At 46.8% G+C, this 27,648-nt stretch overlaps 1 protein-coding gene across 2 annotated transcripts in view; it reads left to right on the top strand.

Annotated features, from left to right (window-relative positions):
- Positions 1 to 890: 890 nt before the first annotated feature.
- Positions 891 to 27,648, top strand: part of RAI2 (retinoic acid induced 2) — a 47,120-nt gene continuing 20,362 nt past the window's right edge. Inside the window, exons 1-2 of one of the 2 annotated variants that reach the window (XM_055802784.1) lie at positions 891 to 1,069; positions 16,387 to 16,494. The gene's annotated coding sequence lies outside the window, so the exon portion shown is untranslated. The remainder of the gene's footprint in view (positions 1,070 to 16,386; positions 16,495 to 27,648) is intronic. The other variant, XM_055802783.1, reaches the window with a different exon arrangement.

Consider the following 27,648-nt stretch of genomic DNA (forward strand, 5'->3'; position numbering starts at 1 on the left):
TATTTGGAGCATTTGAAAGAAAACTAGACAAATGCCCATAAATTATCCTAAGGGGGACATTCCTACTCTCCTTCAGAAGATGGATTAGGCAGATGACCTACTAAGTATTTTTTTTTTCTTCTTTCACTAATTCCTACGATGTCATGAGTGCGTGTGCTTTACCCTTTCTTAAATCATAATCTGTTTGATCCAGCACCAGTCAAAGGTTTTGAAAAGCCCATTAAACCGCAAGAGGAAATCTCGAGCAGTTTGCTAATATCAACAGAAATCCAGATGGAATTACAATCATCTTTTATGTACATTCGAGGGCATATTATGTAATACTAGCCACAGATTTAGTTTAATGCACCGCACCTTCCAATAAGCTGCTGGCGACAGTAATAGCGATTTGGAACCTACGAAAAACTCTTGTGCCCTCGACAAAACCATTTTCAAGCCCAGAGTCTGTGGTCGAGCGGCTTGGGAGATTCAGAGTCTTATGGGAAAGCGGGGACAAGGGAGATCTAGGGTGGAAAAGATGGGGGAAAATTTTTTTTAAAGAGGGGGAAATAAAAACAAAAAAAGAAAATTTGAAAATGTGAGATAGCAGCAGAGGAGACGAGGTCAAAACTTCAAGCAAACGGGGAGCAAAAAATCCATCCGATTTATCAAGGATGGCGCTGCCTGCCGCAGCATCCTCCCGGGCGCCGGGCTTGTTCCCGCAAAGGCTGCGGCGGCTCGGCGGGACCCCCAGCGGGCCCTACCCCACGCATCCCTCCCCTGCACGTCGGCCCCCCCACCCGCGCCCCCACGGAGCTCCGTTGGGGCGCGGGTGGGGGGGGGCGACGTGCCGGCGGGAGGGCGGAGCGAGCGGTGGTGGGCGTGGTACAGTGTGGGCCGGCCCCGCCCCCCGCCCCTCGCCCCGCCCCGCCCCTCCCGGCGCGGGGGGGAGCGGGACGCGGTACCGGGCAGGGCAGGGCGGCGCGTCCCCGGCGGCGGCGGCGGCGACGGCGGCCGGGTTTGACAGAGGCGGGCGGCGGCTGCGGTCCCCATGGAGCCCAGCTAGGGGCTGCCGCACCCTCCACCGGAGGTAGGTGCCGCGGAGCGGCTGCGCACCGACAACCCCGGGCGGGCGGAGCGGTGACAGGTTGGCCGGGGCGGCGGCGTTTTGCGAGAATCCCCTCCGCCGCCCCCGCCTTGCCACCGGCGGCCGGGCTCTGCGGTACCGCGGGGAGGGCGGCGGCGGTTCCGCCGTCCCCGCTTCGGCCCGTGACTATTGTTTCTGGTGGCGCCGAGCGGGCGCAGCGAGACCCCGGCGGCGGCTTTGTGCGGGTTGTCCCGGCAGTGGGGCTGCGGCGGTGGGGGGGCGCGGAGGACCGAGGCGGGGAGAGGGACGGGGCGAGACCGTGGCCACACGGGCAGAGCAACCCCCCCACCCCCATCCCTCCTCCTTCTCCTCCTCCTCCTCCTGCTGCCTGCGCAACTTCTCCAGAATCACGCCCGTGGGTGCGCGGCGGGGAGCGGTGCGGACGGCGGGGAGGCATCGCCCCCCGCGGCTTGGGGCTCCTGCCCCACGGGCAGCAACACCCGGCGGGTCACAGCGGCTTCGGGCGCCCGGCTCCGCGCTCGGGAGGGAGGAGAGCGGAGGCGCAGGGTGGGTTTCAAGATGGGCGGGAGTGGGATGCTTTGGGGTCCCCCCCTCGTAGCCGATCACGGGCGAGAAGGCGGATTTACCCTTCCGAAGTTGGGGCTGAAATTCCTCCCGCTGCCGCCCGCTTCTCGGCCGAGGCTGCCAGGGGGGTGAGCTGTCACCTGCGTCCCCCTTAATGGCTTTTTCTGGATGAGGCTGTCGCGGGGCGTGGGGCATTGCGCCGGCGTCGCGGCGCTCGGGGCGTGCGTGGCGGGGCGCTCGGTGAGCGCCGGGTGCCCCAAGTTCTGCGTCCCCCGGGGGTGCCGCGGGGTGCGGGCGCCCTGCGCAGGGGGTGCAGGGCAGTCGCTCGCCTTCTCTTATTTCCCCCCTGTTTTTTTAAGAGATTGGCTTGGATTTAGCCGCTGTTGTGGGTGATAGTTTTCTCGCATGCCTTTCTCCATCAGAAGTCATCTTTTAAAATAACGCTTCAAATGCAGAACTGAAAATAAATATAGTCTAATAGGGGTATGGCGTTCGAGAGGAAGGAGTATCTGGTTGCCCATTAATTCTTCAGGTATTTTCCGTTTAAACTTGATGAGGAAATATTCTTAGTTTTTTCTAAGCAACCTTTCATGTTGTTTATCACCAGCAAATTGGCTTAACATTTAAAGTAAAGATTTCCTCACCAATATGCTGCTGATTGGAGTGTTTCAGGCATAAGGCGAGTATAGGATGGAAAAATCAGCACGCTTCCATTTTTTTTATATGTAAATTTGGAAAAGCCTTTCCTTCCTTGTCATGACTCTGTGAGCGGCCCTGGCTGATCAGATGTAACTACAGTAACTAGTGCAGGAGGCTGCTGGTAGCCTGCACATTTTCCTGTGCAGCTCTGCTAAAGCAGCCTGTTTAATTAATGCACCCTCACTATTTTGTCCTTGGCGTCTCTGATGAATTTGTGGCATTTCTGTGGTAAGCTCCAATGGGACTCTCGTGAAGAGACACTGAAATCGCTTTCACCTTGAGAGATGATTGAAGCCAAATTTGAAGAGGGGATAACTGCTTGAATTAACTGGAGAGTGATGCTGAATTTCCATGTATACATTAAATTCTGGAGGTGCTCCAGTAGCCAGAGCTATCCGGGTCAGACTGGGAATCACCCCAGGGATGGGTTTTGCAGGCTCCTGATCGCTTCCTGCCAAAAATGCAAGCGATAAGCTTTTGCAACACACGTGCATTGCATTGCAAGCGCGGGCTGGAGGACGGAGCTAGTCATGTAGCAGGCATGGTGTGCAGTGAGCAGGTCACGCTGAACGCGCTACAACTTTGGGAAGCTGGCGTTTGCTGTGCTGAGCCTGCAGCGGTGTGAATTACAGGGAAAAAATACATTTGCATGTAACAAAGGCGGCTGGCTCATCTCCTGTGCAAGGAACTAATTTTTTTAGAAAATCTGGCTCTTGTTTCTGCCTCTGCCACAAATTGCCCGTGTAGCTTTGGGCAAATCATTTAATGTTTCCCTGCCTCCCCCTCCTCATTTTTGCCCGTGACCCACCAAGGGCTTGCCTGTACTGGGCTGTCAGTTCAGACCCTCATTCCTTTACCTTTCCGAACTGCTTTGCACACAACCCTCTGAAGCCTGCAATAGGTGGTACCTAGCTGCTCTGAGGGCATACGGTTTGACATTCAAATGCTGCTGCTGGAGCCAGTAATACAGACGCAGCAACCTCACAGCGATTCATCAGTCTCTAATCCTATCCCTATTCTAATCCAGTCATTCTCTGCTGCTAATCAAATCGCCAGGCATCACTTGAGAGGTGTTTGGCTGCGTGCTCACCCTCGTGTCGTCTAGCCTACGTCAAGGCAGGGAAGCGGTGGCATGAAGATGGGCTGAGTATCACTGGCTCTTCAGGACAGAGACCGTCTGTCACTTTAGGTTTGCAAAACCCGTGTCACGAGAGAGGGCCGGTGTGATTTAGTAATACAAATCATAGCTGGAGGGTAAATTGCAGCAACATCACAGAAAAATGGCCAGAAAACGGCATCTCGGGCATTCCTGCGCTGCCAGCTGTGAGCACGTTGGGAGGGAACGGAACGGAGGTGGAAGGGTGCAGCTTCTCGGCGTAACAACAGCATTCTTATTTTAGCATGGAAGACAGCCAAAGATAAGGAGTGGTTGTCATCCGGCTGGTTGGAGGATTAAAAAAAAAAAAAAGAAAGAAAAAGAAAAGAAAAGCTGTGTGGAAATAGAAATATTTTGATGTAGGTACTAAAGGAAAAAAAAAAAGCAGATAACCTTGCAAGTGATGGACTAGCCACATAAAGCTGGCAGTACAAGATTTCTCCCATAAAATCCAGAATGATCCTAATTAAGCCCAGACCCTGTTAAATGACACATGGCTTTATTTATTTCAGATGTTTCTAGGTCCTAAAGATGGGGCCAAATGTGAAGAGTTTGATGTGGCAGATAGTTTAACCCCAATTACTTCTACATAAATCACGTGATTGTTACAGGAGCTGAGTACATCTGATGGGTGCCCCAGGGCTACTGATAAAAAAATGTATGTATTTAAAAAAAAAAAAATCCCTTGAAAAGTCTGTGGTGGTGCAGGCAAAGGTCTGGGCGAGAGGGGTGGCCACCCTCTCCACAGGCAGAAGGATGGAGATACAGGAGCTGTTGTGGCGCAGTGTGCCCACGGGTCTGTATGCACAGGCAGCTGAAATGGTGGCTTTGTAGGGCAGGCAGCTGGAGAAAGGGAAGCAAAATGGGAGCTGACAAATATTCTCGTTATGAAACTGGGATGGATGAATGATTTATGGGGGTACTTGCCTTTTTTTTTTTTTTAATATATTTTATTTTGAATGGAAGGAGTAGGTTGGCAATGTGTGGTGCTAGCCACGAATGGCTTTGTTTTGAGATCAGGCTGTGCTGGGTCACGCCTCCAGAAATGGCATCTACAGAATAACAATACAGTAAAACACTTTTCAGCATTGCTTGGGTTTCATGGACTGTCTTCAGGAAGAGAATTTTTCCTTATTTTTTGTTCAAAGCCCTAGGCTAAATTCTCCCAGCGGACTCTAGATTTCAAAAAGAAGGTGGCTGCGTGAGAGGTCCTAGGCTGCGAGGGGTCACTGTTAACCTCAGAACTGAGAACTGTCTCAGTTCTCCTCAGGAATTTCTGTTCCTGGGTTTGCAATATTGCCCATCCCTCCCAGGGCACCAAGCAGCTCTGTAAATAGACCACTCTGTGGAGGAGTTGGTCTGCCAGACAATTTAATGTTTCTTGTTAGTTCTGGCTTTCCCTCCCTCCTCCCTGCACCCCCCTGGCCCCCAGCAGGTCTATCCATGCTGTCCTTTAAGGTGCAGAGCAGCACTGTGACATGGGTGGGGTGAGTTTACAGGGTCCAGTCCCAGAGTGGCCGGGTGTACTGGGGGACCCCTGCGGCAGCTGCCGCTCTGCACTCAAGTGCTGGCTTTGGGTGCGAGTGACTGGAACCCTCTGAGCTGGACCTGTTTCCAGTACCCTTTTATTTTTGCTGGTTAATAGAGTCATAGAATAGTTTGGGTTGGAAGGGACCTTTAAAGGTCATGTAGTCCAACCCCCCTGCAATGAGCAGGGACATCTTCAACTAGGGTCAGGTTATTTGGAGGCCAATCCAGCCTGACCTTGAATGTTTCCAGGGATGGGGCATCTACCACCTTTCTGGGCAACCTGCTCCAGTGTTTCACCACCCACATGATAAAAAAGGTTTCCTTCTTATATCTAGTCTAAATGTACCCTCTTTTAGTTTAAAACCATTACCCCTTGTCCCATTGCAATAGGCCCTACTAAAACATCTGTCCCTGTCTTTCTTACAACTCCCCTTCAGTATTGAAGGGCCACAGTAAAGTCTCCCTGGAGAACTTCTGCTCTCCAGGCTGAACAACCCCAACTCCCTCAGCCTGTCTTCACAGAAGAGGTGCCTCAGCCCTCTGATCACCTTTTTGGCCTCCTCTGGGCTCACTCCAACAGGTCCATGTCTTTCCTGTGCTAAGGACCCCAGAGCTGGACACAGCACTCCAGGTGGGGTCTCACCAGAGGGGAGTAGAGGGGGAGAATCACCCCCCTCGATCTGCTGGTCACGCTTCTTTTGGCACAGACTGGGATACAGTTGGCTTTCAGGGCTGCGAGCACACATTGCTGACTCAGGTCCAGATTTTCATCCACCAGTACCCACAAGTCCTGCTCCGCAGTGCTGCTCAGTCCTTTCTTCCCCCAGCCTGTAGTGACACTGAGAGTTGCCCCAGGTACAGGACCTTGCACTTGGCCTTGCTGAACCTCATGAGATACATCATATAGGTCCACTTCTCGAGCTTGTCCAGGTCCCCCTGGATGGTATCCCATCCCTCAGGTGCACAACTTAGCTTGGAGTCATCTGAAAAAGCTTGCTGAGAGTGCACTTTATCCTACTGTCAATGTCATTGATGAAGATATTAAACAGTACTGGTCCCAGTACAGACCCCGGAGGGACACCACTTGTCACTGATTTCCATCTGTGCATGTAGTTGTTTGGAAACGCTTCTATGAGACATCAGATATGGAGTTAAGAGTTCTCAAGAATTAACCAAAAAGCCTAGGACAGGTGTCCTGTCCTCTTCATGCTTTTCAGAAAAAAAGCGTCCTTCAGCTTAGTGGCTAACAGGTCCCTGTATTGCTTGCACTACCCTTAAAGTGGCTAGAGAGCAGCCGCTATAGCAGGAGAAAGGTGGCTGCTGTTGGCTTGATGGGCAAGCTGGGCTTAGGTTTGGATTCCCCCCCACCTCCCCTATGGCAGGTGCAAAGATCTCAAAACAAGCCCCTGGGCTGACCAGGTCTATTAGTGTCTTAATTATCTTGTTGTCTTTGAGCCAGTGACAGGGGGTCAGCTCTGATGGGCAGGATCGTCAGAGGGAGTTTGTCACTGAGCTTCAGTGGGGCTACTGAGGGCAAGCACCCCCCTGAACATCCTAGGCTGTAGCTCCAAATTCAGTTGGTCAGGCTTACTGTTGAGGAGCAATCTCTTCTCTAACGTCTGCATGTGCTTCAGCCTTTAAATTATTTCTCTGCTTTTCTTGTGGCATAGAAACAAAGAGCTGGGAGAAGTGCAGTGGCCACCAGGAGGGCCAAGAGGACAATGGCCCTTGCCTACCGCGGCAGACAGTGTGCTCCTCATGCCAAAGGAGTGCAGGTCTTGTATGCCAGTGAAAAATAATTCGTTAATGGCCAGAGAATAAGCACTTTACTCCATAAAGCCTCTCCAGCTGCATTGCACCAACGTTCTTTTTCAGCCTCTGAATCCTTAATGACAGTAGCAGCTAATTTCTCTTTCTGTGTGTTTCTAGCTGCAATGTCCTATTTTCTCTGGGTTTATTGAGAAAATAATAGAAGTCATTACATAGCTACTTGTCACCTTTCAAAGATGAAAACTTCTCCCTGGTTGAATGGCCAAGTTAGTTACTTGGTGACTGACTCAGACAATAGCGACTTTTTGTAGCTCATCAGTTATTCATCTGTGCTTAGTGAATAAACTAATTAGCTAGAGAAGTGTTACTTAACTTACAGTCCATGAATATCAGAAGATGGTGAATAAACCAGTCACAAGCAGTATAACAACAGCACGTGTGCATTCTGTGGCATGCAAGCAAAAACCCCAAAATACAGGGTCGTGAGTGGCAAAGAGAGACGTGTGTATTCATTGTGTTTATTTTTATTAAAATTTGATTGTCTTTGAAAGCTTATGTGACAATACTGCACAAAATGGTCCTTGGTTTAAAAAATAATTAGGTAGTCCACATATATACACATATATATATATTTAGATATATATATAATTAAGGTAAAGAAAATATATTGAGGAGCGTTGAACTGGATGATGCAGAAGGGCAGTGAGAATGGAAGATACGGGAAACTAAGTGAAATATGAAGTATTTTTGTGGCTGTATAATATGCATCTTTCTGGTTGTTGATGATAGATCACCTGCTGTAGAGGTGGATCCACGGAAGGCCACTGCAAAGCAAACAGGAAGGGCAACGTGTTGTTGTTAAATCACGATTTTTCCTAATGGAGCACTCAGGCATCACTGTCTGCATAATAGATGCCCTCATCTCTGGCCTTGGTGATGGGGCTGGAGATCAGGAGACAGCTCTCGGCCAGGAGGTCTGCCCCGCAGAAAGGTGGGGGAAGACAACTGCTCACATGGCTGAACTTGCTCTCTAGACTGTGGAATACTGGGGGGATGCCAGAAGGAATTAGGAACGTATATACAGATATGTGTTATTGTACTTCCCCCCCCCCGCCTCCAAAGCATTGTGTACTTCCCAGGGAAGAAAATGAGAAGGAGCATTCCTTGTTTGGAAGATTCTTGTCTGTGTTACTGTCTTGGGCAGCTGTCTTTGGGGTCCTCAGAGACAGTTGCTGCAGGTGCCAGGCCCGTTGGACCCACTATGTAAAAAGCCTGGCCTTGGGGGAGAGTTTTCCACAAGCCCCATGGCAGAGAAGTTGGATCAGATTGCTTCACCCAGAAGATCAGTCAAAGCATGGGTCTGCAGCCCTGGAGGGTATCCTGTTGCAAGAGCAAAAGGTCCCTTTGGCACAGGATGCTCTTTATTGGAGAGAGCGTGTAATCTGTAGTTGTAAATAAATATCCAGATGCACAGGCAGATGTATGCATTTATACTTGAACAAGTGGATCCTAGAAGAAGAACACGTGGAAGAGCCTCGCTGTTGTAGCTGTGATGTGCTGCTAATTCATCTCTGGTCTCTGGGGGGTGGATGGAGTTACCTCTTGTCATTCCACCACTGGAGGAATCACGTATGATTAGGGTGGATTCACAAGGCTTCCACGATGGAAAAAGCTGGGCTCTGGGTTAGAGCTCTTCTGTGTTGTGCGTGCAGGACACATGAAAGGGTGTCGTTCTCTCATGGGGCTGGTGGTGCCAAGCTTGATTATCTTGTGTTTCCCCCCACTGTTGTACTCAAGCGGGTGTTCAGTTTGTGGAAGACTGCTTGGCCATGCTCCTGTTGTGCTGGAACCAAGGTAATTAGAAGTAAATGGTAGGTGGAAGAAATCAGTTGCAAGGAGTTACACTTCCCCACTCACTCAAGGAATGCATCTGCCTTTGGTTTGGCTTTGCCATTTAGATCCTTAAGCGATTTTTTTGGATGCTAGGGTAGCGGCTGTGTTTAGCCGCAAAACTGTCCCATCACTTGTCTTTTAGGATACATTTTGGCTGTCACGATAGCTTTCTGTCTTCTAAAGGGGGTTATTAAATTGATGGGGGTATCCCTGGATGCCATCAGATGCTACAGAAAATAAAGTGAAAGCAGCATATGGCTGTGTGCCATGGATCTCCACATTCATAGCGTGTAACTGCAGAGGAACCTAGTATAGCTTCCCACCTGAAATGGTTAAGTCAACAGTCAGGCGGATGCCCTTGATCACGAGCAGGCTCCAGACATTTTAGGTTTGCTTTGGTTACTGGAGAGGCTCGTTATCACTCTTGCTTCTTATTTGCTTTCTGGTGGAACTGAAGAGCTCTTTGCTTTGAAGCGTAAAGGCCTGAATATTGTGGGACCTGGTGCTTCTGAAACCACTTTTCTTGAGAAGAGGTGCCACTGCATTTCCAAAGAGCTGGGGTTCTCAAGCTAGCAGCCTTTTATTTTTAAAAAGGAAGGAAGTGTTTTTATTAGAGTTTCCTGTTTTGAACTCTTTGGTTAAAGGGTATGAAGTGGTCAGAGGTGGGAGAGTTATCATTTAGGTCAGGGTTGTCTCTTTGTATTTTCATACTTGTATATGTAGTGCACGTATATGAATTATTTTCTTATTTACATTATATACTTTGTGCAGTTTTTTCCAGTTCTATTTAAGGCTGCTACTTTAAGGAAGTCTAAGTAAGGTTTCCTGTGAGGAATGGTTTGGAGAGAGCTGGTCCTGCCTGGGGCAGAAGGATGGGTTAGGTGACTTCTCAAGGTCTTCTTCAGGACCTTTTCTGTGGTTCTAGGCAGTTAGCCAATAAAAAAAAATCATGGTAGGTTGTGCTGGCTGTGCTGATGGGGTTTTGCTATAGCATTTAACGTGGCTTTTGAAAAGGAAATAATAGCTAGTTGTAGCATAGTTACTGCTGCAGCATCGAACAAATGTTACTTGAAATTAAAGAGGAAAACAACTGATGTTACATTTTTAGACTAGCATCGTGATATGGCTATGATTAATTTTTCCAGGAGCTTTGTGGTTTTTATATCTGCTTAAGTGTATTAACATTTTAAAAGGTCAAAGGTAAGCTTTAAAATGGATGCCAAATTAAGATGGATGGGAGGAAAATGACATTTACTTCTTGTTACTGCACATTGTTTGAATTTGACCAAAGGCAAAACCAAAGAACAGCCCTCCTCCCCATACACACACACACGCACGCACGCATGTGTGCATGCACAGACAGACAGACACGTTCCTGCCACCTGCCTTCCCTGCACACCTGGTCTGGGAAAACCTTGTTCATCTAGGCAAATCATCATCCTAACAAAATCAGTAGTCCAATATCTTGATTTCCAGACAGCTTAACTATCCTTTTTGAAGTATCTAACTAGTGTGAATGGGCTCCATAAATAGAAGTAGCTAAAATATTTATATTAGAAAAAATACGGCTAATGGGAACCATAACCACGTTATCATTTCCTGTCCTTGCTGGGTTTGAGATGATGATTTCATCAGGGAAGGGACTGTACCCTCGTCCCTGTTCCTGCAGCTCCTGGCACACTGAGTCCCTGCGAAAACAGAAAATAAAATATGGTGGAAATGATGCATTTGCTTCCAGTGGGAACGGTGACTAGTCCCAGCGAAACACAAGGCTTTAGCGGAGCTGCTGGGTGAACATGCCAGTGTACAATAACTTTGGTTTTGGAGAAAGCAGCATAGCTTGAGGGAGGGACCAAATCAGATTTGTGTCTGTCATTTCCACTCTTGCCCTGAAATGATGACGAGGAGCTAGGCCAGCAATGCGCCCCGTGCCTCGGGAGTCACAGCCACTCTCTCCTTCAAGGGACCTAGCCCGGTTTTGTGGATGTTTCACAAGATAGATTTGCTCCCAATCACTTCATGACACTTACTAATTCAATGTTTAAAAAAAAAAAATGTAGGGAAAAAATCCTGTAATTTCTTAAAATCCTTCTTCCCGCTGGTGGCTCATCAGTGAGAATTCAGGCTGCCTCATCCCTGTGCTGTAGCGCGGAGCACATACCCACCGCCTGTGGGCTGTAGGGGCTGTGCCACTCTGGGAAGAGCCACACCGTGCATGGGGTCATTGCTGGTTTTTTGATAGGCAGTTGTAAATCGTTACAGCTGTGGAAGATTCAAGGCAGTTGCTTCATCCAGACCCAGGTGCTCAGTGTGGGAGTACTCTGTCTCCCAGGTCCGTGGGTAGCTTCAGCCTCCTCTGTAAAGCATGTGTGCACCTCCCTCCCACCTGAAACCCGCTGAAGTGTCCCCTGAAGCACTGAAGAAGGAAGATGTTTCAGTGTAGGTGGCTGAAAGAGGGAGACAGAGGCAGCCCTGCCTCTGAGAGGAGCACGCATCTTGCAGTGCCTGGGGTACCGGGGTCATGACTCCCCAAGGTTTCTCCAACCCTCTTCTTCTTCAGCCTGATCTCTGTGGGTTTAGTCCTTTTATTCTAGTCGGCTTTTTAATTTTATCACTAACTTTCCTGAGATCAGAACTGTCCTTCCCCAAAACCAGCAGCCAGATAATCAACCTCATTAGCTGTTGGTTCAAAATATCACGAGTGTAAGCGGGATGAAGCTTTGGCCCGGTATCAGTGAGGTTGCTTAGATGTGTAAGCTGTGCCTGGGCTACCGGTAAGCAAGAGATGGTGACGCTGCTGTCCCTGTAGCTGTACCCGCCCGGCACCCTTTGGCACCACGGGGGAGAGCAGGAAGGTTCCGCTTGGGCTCCCGGAGCTGGGGGCTGCCCAGAGCGTGGCGCCTGGCAGCAGGGAAGCAAAGGGTGGCGGTGGCTTCCTCAGGGAAGAAAGCTGAGTGCTCAATCCTGCCCTGGCAAGAAGGCCTGAGATGTGTCTGAGGTTAGGATAAGGGATGGTCAGATCCTTTCCTTCCTCCCCCAGCAAACAGTAAGCTCTCCAAAGCATCCCTTTCTGGGTGCTGAAAGTGTTTGTCTGACAAAAAATGAAAGGAAAAATGTCAAATGCGCAAACACTTTGTTTCGTTGTGAAAATGTATTTTTCATTTCACACTGAATGGATTCTGTCAAGGCTTTGCTGCCCTCTGAGTGGAACAAACAAAACAATTCTATTTTTTCATTTTACCAAAAAAGAAAAAATGGTTCTTAAATGGCTCAACCCAAACACTTCTTTTTAGGTTTCTTTTTTTTCACCAGCCTGGCCACCATAGCAAACAATTTCATTATTTGCATAGCTCTAATTGCAGTGATTAAACAAACACAGCAAACACTGACCCTTCACAGAGCCTCATCACAGCCCCACAGCCAACTTGGTCTGTATTTTGTCAGCAGAGAGGGAGATCGCAGTGGCTTTGTGCTAGACTGAAAATAAATTATCGAATTTTTTTTTTTTTTTCCTCTTCCAAACAGATACACTATCAGTTCAAAGCCAGAATAATTTTACCCGTTCTCTTGCTAGCAGGCTGAGGGATATCACCATCTTGTACATTTTAAAACCTAGTACAGTTTAAAAAACATTTGGATTTTGAATGTCTTGTTTATGTGTTACTTTTAAGTTGCCACCTCTGTTGCTGTTATTAGAGCAACATGTAGGGTTGATAATCCATTAGCGATACCCATATTAACATAGAGGAATGAGAAACAAACATCTACAGGTCTTTATTTTTTTGTTGTGAAGATGGCAGATACCTGAACACATGGTGAAGGAAATTTTTTGTCTGGCTGCGGTTCCATCAAATAGGAACAAACAATTTTTTGGACATTTTTAAATGACATTTATTTATAGCAGGTAGCGCGCAGGCAGCTGCTATTTCTCAGCGTGCTGGAAGAATGTTCTCCAGATGGTGCTCACTGTTTATGCTTTTATTCACTTCGCTTGAACACAGCAGCACTCTACGCAAAACATGGAAAATTGGAAAATAAAAACAATTATGTTTTTACAAAGTGCCATGTGATTTGCTGAAATGTCTTAGTTGACTGATGAGCGATGCTCGGGTGCAGTGTGGGGGATCATGCCTGTCACAGAAACCCTGCGCCTGAGTCCTCAGATGGGTCATGGGCATCGCCCCAGCTTGAGAGGGATGCACCCTTCTCTCGGCGAAAGGTGGGTTTGCTCAGGGCTGCTCATCCTACCCTCCTGTCTGAGCCTCTTCTGCCTCCCTTTTGCCTCGCAGCGATGTGAGTGAATGTAGGAAAGGGGTTATCATGGCAGTATTTTTGTTGGGTTTTCTGTGGCTGTGCAGCCCCAAGGTGGAGGAGACACGAGACAAAGCATTTCATAAGCCTCGCCTGTGCTGTCGCGTTCCTTTGGCTTCTAATCTCAATGAAAAATAAAATACTGAGGCCTTCAGCTGGTCCAGCTGAAAGAAATAGCAAAAGTCAAAACTGGTTTCCAAAGGACCGCTCTGGTCCATGATTTCTGCTGGTTACAGTGGTGAAAATACATATCCAAATGGTGGGCATACTCTTGCAGGCTTTTGTTATGCAGCTTCTGCAGGACTACTCACACAAAACATTTGCAGGCTGGAAGCTTTAAATAAAAGACTCTGGAATCTAAAGAATTGTTTTTATTAAAAATCCTTAGGAAAATTGGAAAATAATTTAATTCTTTCAATTTTATTATAAAAAGAGAAAAAAGAAGGCAATCATCAAAATGGATATCAACAAGCAGGAAAAAAAAGTGGGTTTTTTGGTTTTTTAATGTATTTTACATACATATATATAAGTACATGTATAAAAGAAATAAACATTTCTGGCTTCTATTAAAAAAACAGAACGAGAAACAACAAACCTACAGCACATCAGAACAGTTTTTCAAATAGCAAAAACCGTATCATGTTTAAACTTTCAAACAGGACACAATTATTATTTCTTTGTAAACAGGAGCCTTCAGATTCTTTCAAAATTGAGTTTGAAGCCAGTAATACTTCTAGTGAAATTAAATTTCAAGAAATTAATGTATAAACAGTTGTTCAGCTGGTTTGGGGGATTTCTTTGCTACATGGGCAATGCTGCACGGTGCTTTGGTTTCTTTCCCTTGCCCGTTACCCAAGAGACAGCCCTTTCCCAAGCAGAATTCTTGCTACATCAGCTCCATGCTGTTTATCTTCCGTTGCTCCCTTGGCAGTTATTATTTCTTAATGTGTTAATTGTAGTTCCTGGACCCTCGCGTGTGAGCGTGTGTAATGTTCATGGTAATGATGCCGACACGTTCTCTAGTTCCTGGAATTGCAGAGAGAAAACCTTACATACGGTTTGGGTGCAGGGCATCCAGTAAGAGAAACCAATTACAAGAATTCAAATAGCATAAAAAGAATAAAGCAAGTAATTGGGGAGAGTAGGCATTGGGTTGAGGAAGAGGGTTTTTTTGCTTTTTCGGTTATGATTCCTTCTATGGCTCTGGCTTTGTGATATATATGTTTTTTAATTAAAACTTGAATTATGTCACTTGCTTTCCACCTTTTAACAGTATTTCACAGTAAATTCATTCCTAATAGCAAGTAGTCAGGGGTAAGGAATGGCTTTGCTGAGCGATGGGGACTGTTAATTATTAAAAAGAAACCTATGGATTTAAAACAAATTAGACCTCATTAAGCCTAGGTCTGTTTCCACACAGACCAGCTGACATGAAAAAGCCCATCTATGAGTGTGGAAAATCACACTGTTAGCCAACACAGCCCTAGCAGAGATGAGTCTGGGCTGGCACAGGGTGCGTTTGCTCTTTTGGTTTGTGTCAGAGATGCCCAGTCTCTGATCCCACTTCAAAACCTGCAGCTTTCTTGCATCTTTCCCCTTTTCCTTCCATCTCTCCTGCCACCCTCAGCCGCCCACCATGATGCCACCCAAGCTTGTGTGCACACAGGAGTCTCACCTTGCTCCTGGAGGTGCTGCTGGCCATCAGCAGCTGGAGGCCACCAGGCTGGCTGGGTGGGTGAGCTGGCTCCTGGATGATCTTGGTGCTAAGCCCAGCCAAACAGGTTGGCAGCTCCAGGCTGCAAAAGAAGAAACACAGGAGAACTCCTTTTTTCTTCCTTGGTTTTGGAGGGGAGAGAGATCTTTGACTTCTGCCATGGGGCTCTTGCCGTGGCTGGGCTGACAAACTCTCTAGGATAGATCTGCTTAGTCTCCTTTAGAGACAGGGGGGTGGGGGGTAGGGTGGATGTTTGTTTGGGCCTATTTTGTTACCCAGACTTGGCTGTGACTCTTCAGTTGTTTGTACTTAGAGGCTTTCTGTGGGACCTTAGGGAAGATCCAAAGGGCTGAGGTGGTTGCTGGAGATTGTACACTCAAACCTACGTAACTGCGGCATGTTTTAAGCTGCTTGTCTGAAATTTTTTGGAGGCAAGGGGTAAGTGCATCCACAGAAGAATCCTAATAAGGAGAGTGAAAGGTGGCCTGTAACAAGCATTTTAATTATATGTTCACAGGCATGCCATGTATGGACTTTGCTGTCTTGCTGAGACATCCCCCAGATCTTCTCTGGCATTACAGGCAGTGACAGACTTGTATCGGGAGAAGAAACGCCCATTCTGCTGGCTAGAAATCAGCAATAACATTTTGACATCTGTGCAACAGTTTAAAATGAATTATTCAGCACATAGATCGTGCTGTTTGAGCAGCCAGCACATCTCTGCCCATTTACTACTGTCAGTCCGTGGTGGAGATATCATTGATGCCAGTGGGAACTGAGCACATGGACTGGGGGTAGGTTTTGGCCCATAGCCTGGAACAGCATTTGACAGCACCCCTGCAGAATATGATAGGAATAATCTGCTTTGCCACCAGCAAAAGACTGAAAGACAATGCCAGTCTGTTTCTTCTCTCAGAGTATTTTAAACACATGCAGAAGAAGGACCTTAAGAATTTAAGAAATCATTAACCATCTGAATGTTTAAGTTCAGCTTTAGAGTGAGACTTGCATATAATTTTGATAATCAATGTGTTGCACATGACTCTCCAGAAGTCCTGAGCATCTACTGCCTGCTGGGAGTAGACCCAGAGCACAAACTGGCAGCAGGTCCAGGCCAGTCTCCAGCTTCTGCCCAGTTAGAGGGTTAAAGTCAAGCAGTTGCTAATTCCTATCAGCAAAGAAAATTCATGAGGTTCACAATGTAAGCAGCATTTGATTTGGAAATACAAGCCTAACTTCTGTAAGAACGCGCTTTGAGGAGCTGCAGATGGGGAACTGGGAGGAAACACACATCAGCCAAATGCCAGCAAAACCAGGTTTGCTCAAGACAGGCATTCAGGAGAGAAGGTGAACATTTGTCTTGTATTTAGCTTCCTAATTCAGCAAGGTCGTCTGAATTAAAGCAGTGTATGTGCGGTGAGAGTCTAACATCTGTTATTTCACAGGACGCCTGTTCCCTGTAGCTGCATTTTAAATATAAAATGCAGAACACAGTATGGAAATGTTCTGTGCTATGGGTTATTGTCCTTTCCTCACCTTCCTTTATGGACTATGTTATAGCTGTCCGCTGATGCTTATCTAGTGGGCAAAAATTTAGGAGCACTCGGATAACATTGCAGTGTGGAGCGGTATCATCTGCCCATCATTGTCCATGTTTTTCAGGTGGCTAACTAAAAATCCAGCCTGCCTCAGTTCCTGCCTGCTCTTCTGTTTACGTGTGACAAAGTACAGCCCAGTGCTGTACTTGGAAAGGCAAGACATATTATCCAGGTAATTATGAAACAAATGGCTAGTATATATTAAAGTTCTTGTGTAGGAAAGCATATCTATTGCAAAAAGACACTTAAGCACATCATGAAAGTTAAGCAGATCCGTATGTCCCACCGAAGTCAGTAGAATTTAAACATGTAGTTAAATCTTACATGCAGTAAGGACATACGCTGTGATAGTAACACCATAGCTGTAAGGTTTTTGAACCCGTGTGTGTGTGTATGGCTTTATTTTCAGAGTCCCCAAGAGCTTTGCAATTAGCAGAAAGATGTGAAATCGTGATGAATTCCAGGCAGCTCTGGATACTCAGGTGTGGTGCTTCAGCAGGAGGTGGGACCTGGCTTCCTCAGCCAGTCCTTGACAAGAGCAGTTCTGCAGCTGCTGCTGCTGCAGCTGGATGCAAGCCGGAGTTTGCATCCACGGTCGCTGTGCAGTCAGCACCACCTGCGTGCGGGTACGCGTGTGTGGTATTTTCCTATGGACTAAAGTCTGTTCCAGCCTTTGTAGGGCTGCCATCACCCAAGTGTCTGAACTGTCTTGCCATCTTTGATCTGCTCACCATCACTGCGCTCCGCTGGAGCAGGAGGATATTATCCCCCTTGGGCAGAGAGTAAAAGAGGCACAGAGAGATGTCAAGCCCAATTTGAATAGTTACTTTCGTGTCTGCATGTGTGGAGACATCTCAGGGTGTGGGGATGTGGGGGTGTGGGGAGTTCCAGACCTCCTGTCTGTGTAGTTTGTAACCTGTCTGCCATTACAAACCTGGCTCGGAGGGGCTCACTCTGCCCCACGTGGGAAGCTCTTGAGCGGGGACATGAGTGTGCACATCCCTGATCCCGGAGCAATGGAATATCATTTTGCTAGTGTAGGTGTGGGGTGGTGAGAGGAGTGGGGGTGTGCAGCAGTCCGAAAATGAAGGGAGGAGGGTAAAGAGCTGAAGTAATATATGCATGAGGGTGAAGAAGGCTACCTGGTTTTATTGCCACTTGATTGGAAGGATGTGTGTAGCTTGTGAGCATCCATTAATTAGTCATGCAGTTGCTCTGTGCTGGTATCAATAAAACCTTAATAGTACATGATACCAGCCTGTGATTGCTTCCTTTTTTCCACATCCCCTTGTGAGGATGCGTGTGTATCAGCGCAGCTGTGCACTGTATACAGTGTATATGTGCTGTGGCTGCTTACGTAAGAAAGGGACAGTAAAATCATTTAGTGGCTAGTTACCTCTCATGTGATTTTCCCAAGCGTTTATAAAAGGATCTTTGATACGCAGCACTCTCTCATGTGCACAAAATAGCCAACGTGGTTTTCTTCCTTTTGCTGAGACATACTAATTCTTAAAATGGCTCCTGAGCAGGCATTCCTAGGTACATGTAGCGACTGCAGCCTGATGGGTTAGCAACAACAACAACAAAACAGGCTCTCCTTCATTTCCTTTATATGCACATCGTGCAGCTTTTCAAACAGTGCATCAAACACTGCCGGCTGGAAATTTCCAGGCCCATTTCCTGCCTGGTGCATGCTCATAAAGCAAGATTGTCTGTACGGTCCGTAGCTGCAGTACTGCAGAAAGTCAATAAAGAGCTGACCACCTCACCTCTATCAAAAGCAGTTGAGAAACCCTGCCTCATCTGCCTTATTAAAACCACACTTGACTCCCGCCGAGAAACCTAGCTGGGAACCTTGAAGAGAGGGATAAAAAAGGAGGCTGAAATTGCAGTGAGTATTCTACAGCTAGGTCTTGCAGTAAGGTTAAAGAGTGCTTATTGTAAAATAAACCAAAAAGGCAGCTTCATTAAAACAAGGAGGATGCCTGCGTTTAATGCAATGAACTTCTGACTCTCCCTCCTACAGTACGGCACAGAGATGATTAGTTATTGCAGCAATGAGCAAATTTAAGTAGCTCCCTAATGGATTTGTATTTTGAATTTAAATATGTATATGCTTATATAGGTGCATGCGTGTATGTACTTTAATTTTTGCAAGAAAAGGCATGATGTAGAAATAGATGCAAGAGCTAGAATTTGTACTGCAAAATGTATTTTCATATGTGTTTGAAAGGATGCTTCTTTTTTTCTTGCCTTTATATAAGAGTAATTGATTGAATGTTTGCCAAGCTTTCAGTAGTATCCATCAGGAATCCCCACCCCCACCTTCCCCGGGCCCGCCAGCTTTTTCTCACCTTAAAATGAAAAAAGAAAGAACTTTAACAGAAAGATCATTGCTCTAGCTTAATATTGTAAGATTTCAGAGATTGAATTTTCTGATAGTAATGAAATGAACCCTGAGCTGTGCCATGAATTTGATTGCAGTTAATTTGATTTTTGAGATGCTCAACAAAGCTAGCCCATTAGCTTTAACCTCACATAGTTTGGATTTGTACAAAATGGTATTTTTATATATATATGGGTATAGATAATACGAAAATCTCTCTTTGCTAATCCAGTTGTTTGTAACACTTACTGTCGATGAGTACTTGCTAACTATAGCACTGTGGGAAGTGGTATCTGGTGAGTTGCTGACCACTAATCGCACTACGTTTATTGCTTTGGTGGTACAGGGTTTGTTTTCCTTTTCACAAGGAAAAATACAGCTGAACAGCTCAGTTAGGAGAAACATGCACACTCTGTCCTGCAGCTTTTTCCATTTCTCATTGATCTTAATGAGACTAGTCATATGAATAGGGGTGACTCTTGTCAGAAAGGATTTTTTTGGCTGAAACTCACAATTTCTATTTATTTGATTTGCTTCTGCAGGCTTCAGAATGAAAGTGCTCCTCTTCATAGTATTTGCCAAGAGGCAACAACTGTGGGGTGGGGCATCCCCCAAGGTGGTCCCAGTGCCTGGCCTTTTCTCCTTACACAGTTTATTCTTGGTCAGCAGTTAATAAGATGGTGGAAGATGGCCTTATATATGTATATGTATACATATGTGTATTATTATACCAGCTTGAGATAAGAAAGTATTTGGTGATGTCAGAAAACTAATGACACAAGGCTGCAGATAACTGGGAATAGTGTTAAGGAGCTGATTGTGTGTGGGAAAAACAGGAGGGGAATTCTGCAGCTGGGAGGAGATTGGTCGCTATGGGAAAAAAAATACAGAGCATGAAGTTTCCAGAAGAGGGGAAAAACAAGACTGGGGAGGGAGGAGATGAATGGTGGGGCTGTGCAAGTTGGGAGTGATATTGAAAGTTTTCCAGGCAATGGGCAGAGGTTGAGCTGCAAAGGAGATAACTGCCATGAGCTGCTTGTGGGAGGTCCTGTAAGCAGGGGGGTGCAAAATCTCACCAAAAGTCAGGGGATGTATGGCTTAGCAATGTGTGGGAGGGAGGCTGCCCATAGGTGGGAAGAGGGTTGGACACATGGCTGGAGGCAAGGTGTTTTGTCTGGATCCGTGCCACTGAAGTAGTGCACTGAAGTGAAGTGCATTTGTGGAGCCAGGAGCAGGGCTGCCTCCCTCCAGCTCCATCATCCCCAGCAAACCTGCTGGAGGGTTGTCTCCTGGTTCCAGTGCAGAGGGGCCTGGGGCAACCCTACTTCTCTCTTGGGTGCTTCTGCCTGTGTTCCATGGAGGGCTCCTTGAGGTCACAGCCAGCTGCCTATGGGAGCAAGAGCAGGGCATGCACGCACAGGTACCCTCCTGCCTGCCTGAAGCATTCAGACATCGAGCCTGGGGTAGAGCTGGGGACTCGTATTGGGAGTGATCCAGAAGGTCCCTGGTTTGGGCCCGGTGAGGAGCCAGGTACTAGGATGTCTCGCGGCAGGGAGCTGCTGGAGTTCTGGAGGATGCTCGCATGCCCACACCTCTGCAGCATCTTCTTGGGTCCTGCCAAGCCATAGTCCAGGTGTCTCCCTTGCTTGTTACAGGGCAAGGAGAGGTTTTATTATTCCTAACTTACTATTTTAGAGGGTTTGGGTTGGTTCTTTTAATTCTCTTTTCTTCATGCTGTTTTTGGTGGCCCAGTCTGAAGGCAAGGTGCCCAGTTATTTTGGCAGGAGTTAGTCAAGCCCATTCAGCAGCAGCGGAAGGGGGGGAAAAACATTAAAGAGAAAGCAGTGAGGACCTCACCAGAGTCCCATAGTGCCAGATTTAGGACCAAAAATCAAGGGAGGGAGCAGAAACCTCGTCTCTATCTTCAGGCAGTGCTGAAACAGTGCCCTGGAAACGCTGAGGCCACAGAGACCATTAAAACACACTCCTGGCATGGGGCTGCCCTGTGACACCGGCTGTTTTGCTCCACAGCAGATGATGCTTGCTGTTCCGTGGGAATCGATATCCATAGGTTCCTTGCTGCCAGCCTGCACCCAGCGCAGCAGAGACGTGGGTCCACACGCTCCCCAGAGGGATGCCCCTTTCCCCATGGCCAAGGCTGCAAGTGGTGTGAATCCTCACCAAAAATGATGATGCAGTTCCATACTACCACTAAGTTAGACTAATTCAGGGGGTAGTGTCTGATGTTTCTCAGCCAATGCTCGCTAGAAAGGAAACAATTTTACACATCAGCAATTTTTTATGATTAATAATATTATCCTGCCTTAATTGAAAAATGGGCTGGTGCCCTTAAGAAAAAATTAAGCTGCAGGAATTAGTATCTAACCTCTTTATGATGAATGTGTATTTTTACACACTGCATATTACTGTCAGTGCTTTTAGAAGTAATAGTGCTGCATATTGTAATAAAAAATTGTCCTGTGTTGTTTGTAGTTGCGTGGCACCATTCTGTCTGGCTGACTTGGCTTTAAGAGTCTGAACGCTTGGGAAGAAGCAGCGTGAGGATGCCGGAATCCTTTTAAAGGGAATTTATGTACAAACAGGAGGATGATGTGTAGGCTCTGAGCTCTGCTATCAGTTGTTATTGCTGAGAGATATTCACGGGGAGTCAATGCCAGACGGAGCATTAGCGATTGCCGGCCTCGGTGCCTTCGTGGGAAGTCGGTCATAAAGTCGGTGAGGGCTCCTGTTTGTGGGATTTTTAAACACCAGTGAATCATTTTACGTAGTAAGGCGGTTGTCGTTAGGGTGAGTTTGTACAAAGGTCTTTGTGAACCACTTTCTCTGCCCAAACAAAGCCTGAGAAGGAGAGAGAGCCGATGCTGAAGGACAGGGGTATTTGTTATGGCCAGCAGAGAGCCAGCTGCTGGGCTTTGCCGAGGTTTGCCAGGCAGCATGCGGGACTGGGGGGGTTGTTGCCTGCCTCTGCTCGTCTGCCTGTGATTGCAGGCGGTCCTGGAGATGGGACAAGTCCTGACTTCAAGGCGTCGTGCTCCTTCCATGTGTCTGGCCCCAGGACTTTGTCTTGTGCGAAGCAGCCCAAGAAAGCTGAGATTACAGAAGGTGAGAAGGTCTGAGTCTCTGATAAGGACAGCTGAGGACAAAACAAAGTCAATAAAATCCCTTTTGGCCATACTGCTGTCCTGGCATTGTCCATCTCCTGCAGGCTTCTTGGAGGACCAAGGCTTCAGCAGCAGGCTCAGAACAAAACCATGTACACGTGAAGGATGTGAATGTGGTGTGTTACAAATGCCTTATTCCCCCAACCTAGAGTTCTTAAATGCTCTCATCAGCTTAAATATTGCTCACCCAAACATTTGAACATTGTGAGTCAAATCTCCCTGGAAACGTGCGGTGAAAAATAGATGCCTGTGGTGGGATCACCAGTGCTTTCCAGTGTCCCTGGCTGGCAGGGTGCGAGGAGCCCTCTCCTCTTCTCCTTCCTGGGAGGGTGGGAGGGCCCTGGTGGGGAAAGAAATGCTCTGGCAGTGCCATCTTCCTCAGAGGGCAACCTGCCCACGGTTTGGGGCTGGGGAGGGAGGAGGAGGGTCTGGTGAAGGAGCCAGGACCATCCCCAGGTGGGGGGGACACGCTGGCTCTGTGGGGGCATGTGGTAACGCAGTGGGAGCAGCCCAGGGAGGCTCTCCTTCCCTGTGCCTTCTCTGCCTTCGGTCTGTGCCCACCCAGAGAGGACCCCGGATCCTGCCTGACCCTGCCGAGGAGGCAGCAGCGGGTGGGCTGGTGGTGGTGGCATGCCATGCCGCATCCCAAATCTGTTGTCCCTGCCTGTGTAGGCTGGCCCTGGTGAGTCCTCACACCCATTCTCTGGTGTCTTTAAATTTGTAGTAAAGGTCTTTTTAGCTATCTCTTCCTTTGTATTTCAGCCAGGGTCCCTATTAAAGCAGGCCATGAGGAAGTCTGCATTAAAATGCTTCCTTCCATCCCTCCGTCCTCCCCCCGCTCCCAGCCCCATCCTCCTCGTCCCTGGAGGAAACGCTTGTCTCTGCCAAGATCCTGCCTCGCAAAAGTAAACAATATGAAATTACAATAAAATGTTTTGATTTGCTGGGCCTGACATTCAGGAGCTACATAACAGAGACTTATAAAAAGGATCTTCTATAGATAGCCAGTGTGAGAAAAAAATAATTTCTCATTTGGGGCATGTTTTGGAACCAAGCATCAGGGCAGCGTAGATGGAGAACGGGATTTCTTTGCCAAACCTGAAGGATATTGGGAGGTTTATACTGCAGCATCCGTCAGCAGTTTTCTGCCTGTTGTCTGTGGGTGACTGGCCTATCGCACAGTAATGCCAATATTTGGGACTCTGTGTGTGTGTGTGTGCATGGGCTGTTGTTACTTGATGCTTTAAGACTGGTTAGTGGACTGAAAGCCTTGAGAAGGAAATAGATGAGCTGAAACTTGTTTCCTCCAGGGCTCTTCCAAATAATTCAGAGGAAGGCAAACCTAAATGGAGGTATAATCCCTAGGAGATGAGTTTCCTTGGGCGCTTGCCAGTTTAGCAGGCTGAGTAATCTGCACTGTCATCAAGATTTGCGGATTAGCTGTAGTGAAGCTAGTTGGCTTTGACATTTCATTAGAGAAGTTTTCCGTAGTTTTTCATCCCCAGTCTTGATGCTGTGAAATATGGATGATGTAGCTTTGCTATCCTTACACCTTCTAACATTTGTGCAAGTTGATGCTGAGACTGCAAACATCTCTTATCCGCTGAGGATTTTTTAAATCATTGCTTGTTTATGAAAGACTAACTGGGTCAAAGGCTAATTTTGGAAAAGATCTGCTTTCCCCAGTGCTAACCAATAAATTTTCGTCTGGGTAACGTAAGTTACCGAACTGTTATCTCCCAAACATATCCCAAAAGGGATAAAAGCAGACACTATTTATCCTATAATCTGCAAATATTTTGAAAAGTGAACTGGAATATCAATAAAACAGCTTATCATCAAGGTCTTTTTAGAGGTCTAAAGGACATTTATTTAGAAATTGAAATGTTATATTTAGAGGCAAGAACTGTGCAGATGAGGAGGGAGTGTGTACGAGTGACAGCATTGTAAATTGTCTGGGGGGTTCAAGGGACTGGGGAAGGACACTGTGTCCTGAAGTCACTCCTTCCCAGAGACGTCTCTGCTGATAAGAGCCAGTTTGTTGTTCCTGGTGACAATGATCGAGTGGGACAAGGCAAAGGATCACCCTGTGGGTTCCTGTGGTAGTGTACAGAAACAGGGATGTGGCCTGGTTTATTTATCACAGCGAGACGTGCCCTCACTCTTCCTGCCGCAGAGGATGAGTGTGTGTCCTTGGAGCTTCTGTTGTCACCGCTATAATCCTCTCCCGACCCTTTTCTGATGTCCCTCCAGAGGCTTGCAGCCCCAGGGGCTGTGGAGGATGTGCTGCAGAGGCATGGCCAGCCCGGCACCGAGTCTGTGCCGTGGAGGAGTGCTGGTGGCTGCCCAGGCTGCAGTGCCCACCAGCTTTGGGGTTCCCCTTGCTCTCAGCTCCCCCGGCACTGCAGGATGTGTTGTGGGACCTTGAATGTCTTTGCCACCTAAGGTGACCATCCTGAAGTCTAACCTCGGTGCTGTGGGGAAAAAGGGAGGAATAACCAGGGCAGGACTTTTGGGGACAGCCAGGAAGGATGCATGGCACCAGGTGTGCAAGGGGGGTTGACAGGGACAACATGCTAGGTTCCACCTTGCAGAGGGACATCCTTGTCCCTCTCTGGCCACGTTGCCTTCTCACTTCTACCTGTCTCTCCTTCGCTGATGCCATCTGGCATCCTTTGCTTCCCTGTCAGACTCCTTGCATGGATGCTGTAGGTAGTGGCACATGGGCTTTGGTACCTGAAATCTACCTTAACATGCTGCTTTGTACTTCTGTTGCAAAATTGTGAGTGAAAAGTAAGGTTTAGTTAAAAAATTATTTACTATGCTGTAGTCCGACTGAATAATACAAATAGTGTTAACGTAAGTGTTGGACTGCATGTTTTAGGGCTTCAGTGATTTATCCATCAATTATGTCATTGTAAACTGAAGGTGAAGTTACGCCTTCGTAGGTCTGGCATAACAAATGGTTGAACTTAACCTCTGCTGGGTACTTCTGAATTTATTTTACAATAGAATTTATTTTAGTGAGGGAAATGGGTACAATTAGCAGAAATGTCCTATGTGAAGGGCTGGGCGCCTCGCAGCTGCATAGATCTTGGTTTGGGATAAAGCAGCAGTTCCTGTAGCTTGTATTGCGGTGAGCCAAAAGATGAAATATTCAGAATACAAGTGTGTGTGTGTGTGTGCGTGTGCACATGTAGATATACATACACATGCTGTTCCTGTAGAAAGTAAATATCAATCTTGATTATCTGAATATCGATGTAGCAATTTAGAAATAGCTTTCCAAGAGAAGGTGTCTGCACTGTTATATTGACCAGCATAATGAAATCAGACAACCTTTCAATCCATAAATCACGGTACAGTATTTGCCGTTACAAGTTCTGTGGTTGTACTGAGCGAGCAACACTGTCCAAAGAATTTTATTAAGTCAAAGTAATAAAATTGAAAATCCGTATTGACTCTTTTACATTTTGGCCTGAGAATGTATTTTGTTTGTTTTTCAGACTCCATTTTATTTACTTTAGTTACTTTATTTCTCAGATTGGAGGCCGTCTGTTAAATCACAGTAATCTTTTGTTGTGAAGCTCGGGATGTTCTCCTTGGTGTTTACTGACGGCAGTGTAACGCACATTTCCTAATCATCTTTGTTATTGTGCTGATTGAGAATTTGAAGGACAAAGTGGGTCTGAGCAGGCCACAGGAATCTGTGGCTTCAGGGGAATGATGAGAAATTTCTTAATGGCTTACTAAATGACAACATGCATTGAAAGTTGGTTTTCAGTCATCTCAAGATATGTTACTGCTTAAGAATGGCTTCAGTGTAATATTCCTCCTTCTAGAAGACAAAATGCAAGGGGATTTGTACTTGCTGAAGAAAAACATTCTATTTTCTGTCTGCAACAACGCTAAACATTATCCTCAATATATTTTCACTCCTCACAAATTCAGCTCCTGCAATTTTAGCTGAGAATAGTTTTGCAGATCTTACTGTGGAGGTGGCCTGGGACTCCACTGCTTGCCAGTCACTTCCATCAGGCATTTGATTCAGATCAGATCTTCACACCCAGACTGCGGGGAGCCCATGGAGGTCAGTAAAAGAGAGCATGGATCTAGCCAAGGACACCTGTTTGCATGACCTGGCTTTCTGTGATATGATCAAGACACCCCAGTTCTTGTCCAGCTTTCAAAGTTACGGAAAGAGATTGCTTCCTCAGTTGTGGTCAGAGGAGTTTTTCATCCATCTTTGGCAACTATTGTAGAAAGACAATAGATGTCCCTCAACAACTCTTTTTTGCAAGCTAAGGGCACTGCGCAGTAGCTCTTTATTTGTCACTGCTTTCTGTATCTTCCACCTACTCTGCTTCAGGTGTTCTCTGAAGCTTCGTTCATCTTATCCCTTGTGTCAGCAGCTCTAGGTTTTTCTCCTTCATTCTCCTCTTCACCTTCCCTACAGCAGTTGTACATTTTTTTTCTGGGTGTTTTGTTTTGGTTTTTTTTTTGTTTGTTTGGGTGTTTTGTTTTTTTTAATGCCCAGAACTCTCTGTGTCTTGTAGCCTGCACCATCTCCACTTTTTGCAGCAGTACCGTGTGTGTCCCCAGAACTGGATCCCCCAATCTCTCTGCCAGTGCCAGTGCCAGGTCTCCATGTGCTACCACTTCCTTCCTTTGCAGCTACTACTGGGAATAAATCACGCAGCGTGTCAACGTAGTGGCCTCTTTTGGGAAGATGTGCAAAGGATGAGGTGAATGGTGGTGTTCTGCTAGAAGGCGTTTGGTGACTGCTATCAAGTTGTCCTTTGATCTGGAGACAACTCAGAGGTCCTTGCAGTTCTGCGAGACAGATGTCAGAAGCTCTGCATCCTGCCCTCCTTCCCTCTCTTTTTGCCCCTTGCTTCAGTTTTTTGGGGCAAGCTCCTGGTCACCAGTGGGACCTGTTTGCAGAAGTATCTGCATTACTGGGATTGATCCAATACAGCTCTCTGAAGCTGTTGCATCAAAATGCCACCATGTTGAATGTAGGGCTTCACAACCTGCAGGACCTAATGTTAGAGCTAAATGCATTTTTCTGTACAGACCAGTGGCAGACTTCCAAGGAGCTTGAGGAGAAAGTGATCATGCCTAGGTGTGTAAACCCCTACCCAACATTTAATTACTTGTTATAGCCATATTTTCAAGGGGTTCCAGTGATCTCAGATCATCTGAAGAATGACATGGCAACTTGATCTTGTAAATATGTCAAACAACGCTTGTGTTCGGTCACTTGTTCAGACACTCATCAGCATAGTGATCATCTTTGGCTTAAAAATAGCTCCTTTTTTCTTTATTTATCCCCCAAATTTACCCTCTGGTGGAAACCATGCCTGTCACATGTTTAAAACAGATTTTCTTCACTGTGCTTATGAAGGAAGGTAAAGGAAGTGATAAATCTCCAAAAACAGTATGATAAAATAAATCCTCTCTAACTAAGGGGCCAGATACTGAGTCTTTTACTCCTTTGGGATTTTGATCTATAGCTGGCCCCACTGACTGTGAGATGACTTCTGCTGCAGCAGGGCTGGGAGTGCCAGAAGCTGCCCCCTTGCAATCAAATGGGAACTCCAAGGACTGAAGTCGTAGATCACTGTATCCAGTGAATAGCTGGTGTGCTGCCTGTCAGCAAGGAATAGATTGAGGGAACTGAAAAAAACAAAAAAGCAACCCTCCAAAAACTGGAAAAAATCTGCTGCATTTGAAAAAAACTAAGTAAAAACTTTGG

Source organism: Falco peregrinus, chromosome 4 (genome assembly GCF_023634155.1).
Source record: "Falco peregrinus isolate bFalPer1 chromosome 4, bFalPer1.pri, whole genome shotgun sequence".
Lineage (NCBI taxonomy): Eukaryota > Metazoa > Chordata > Aves > Falconiformes > Falconidae > Falco > Falco peregrinus.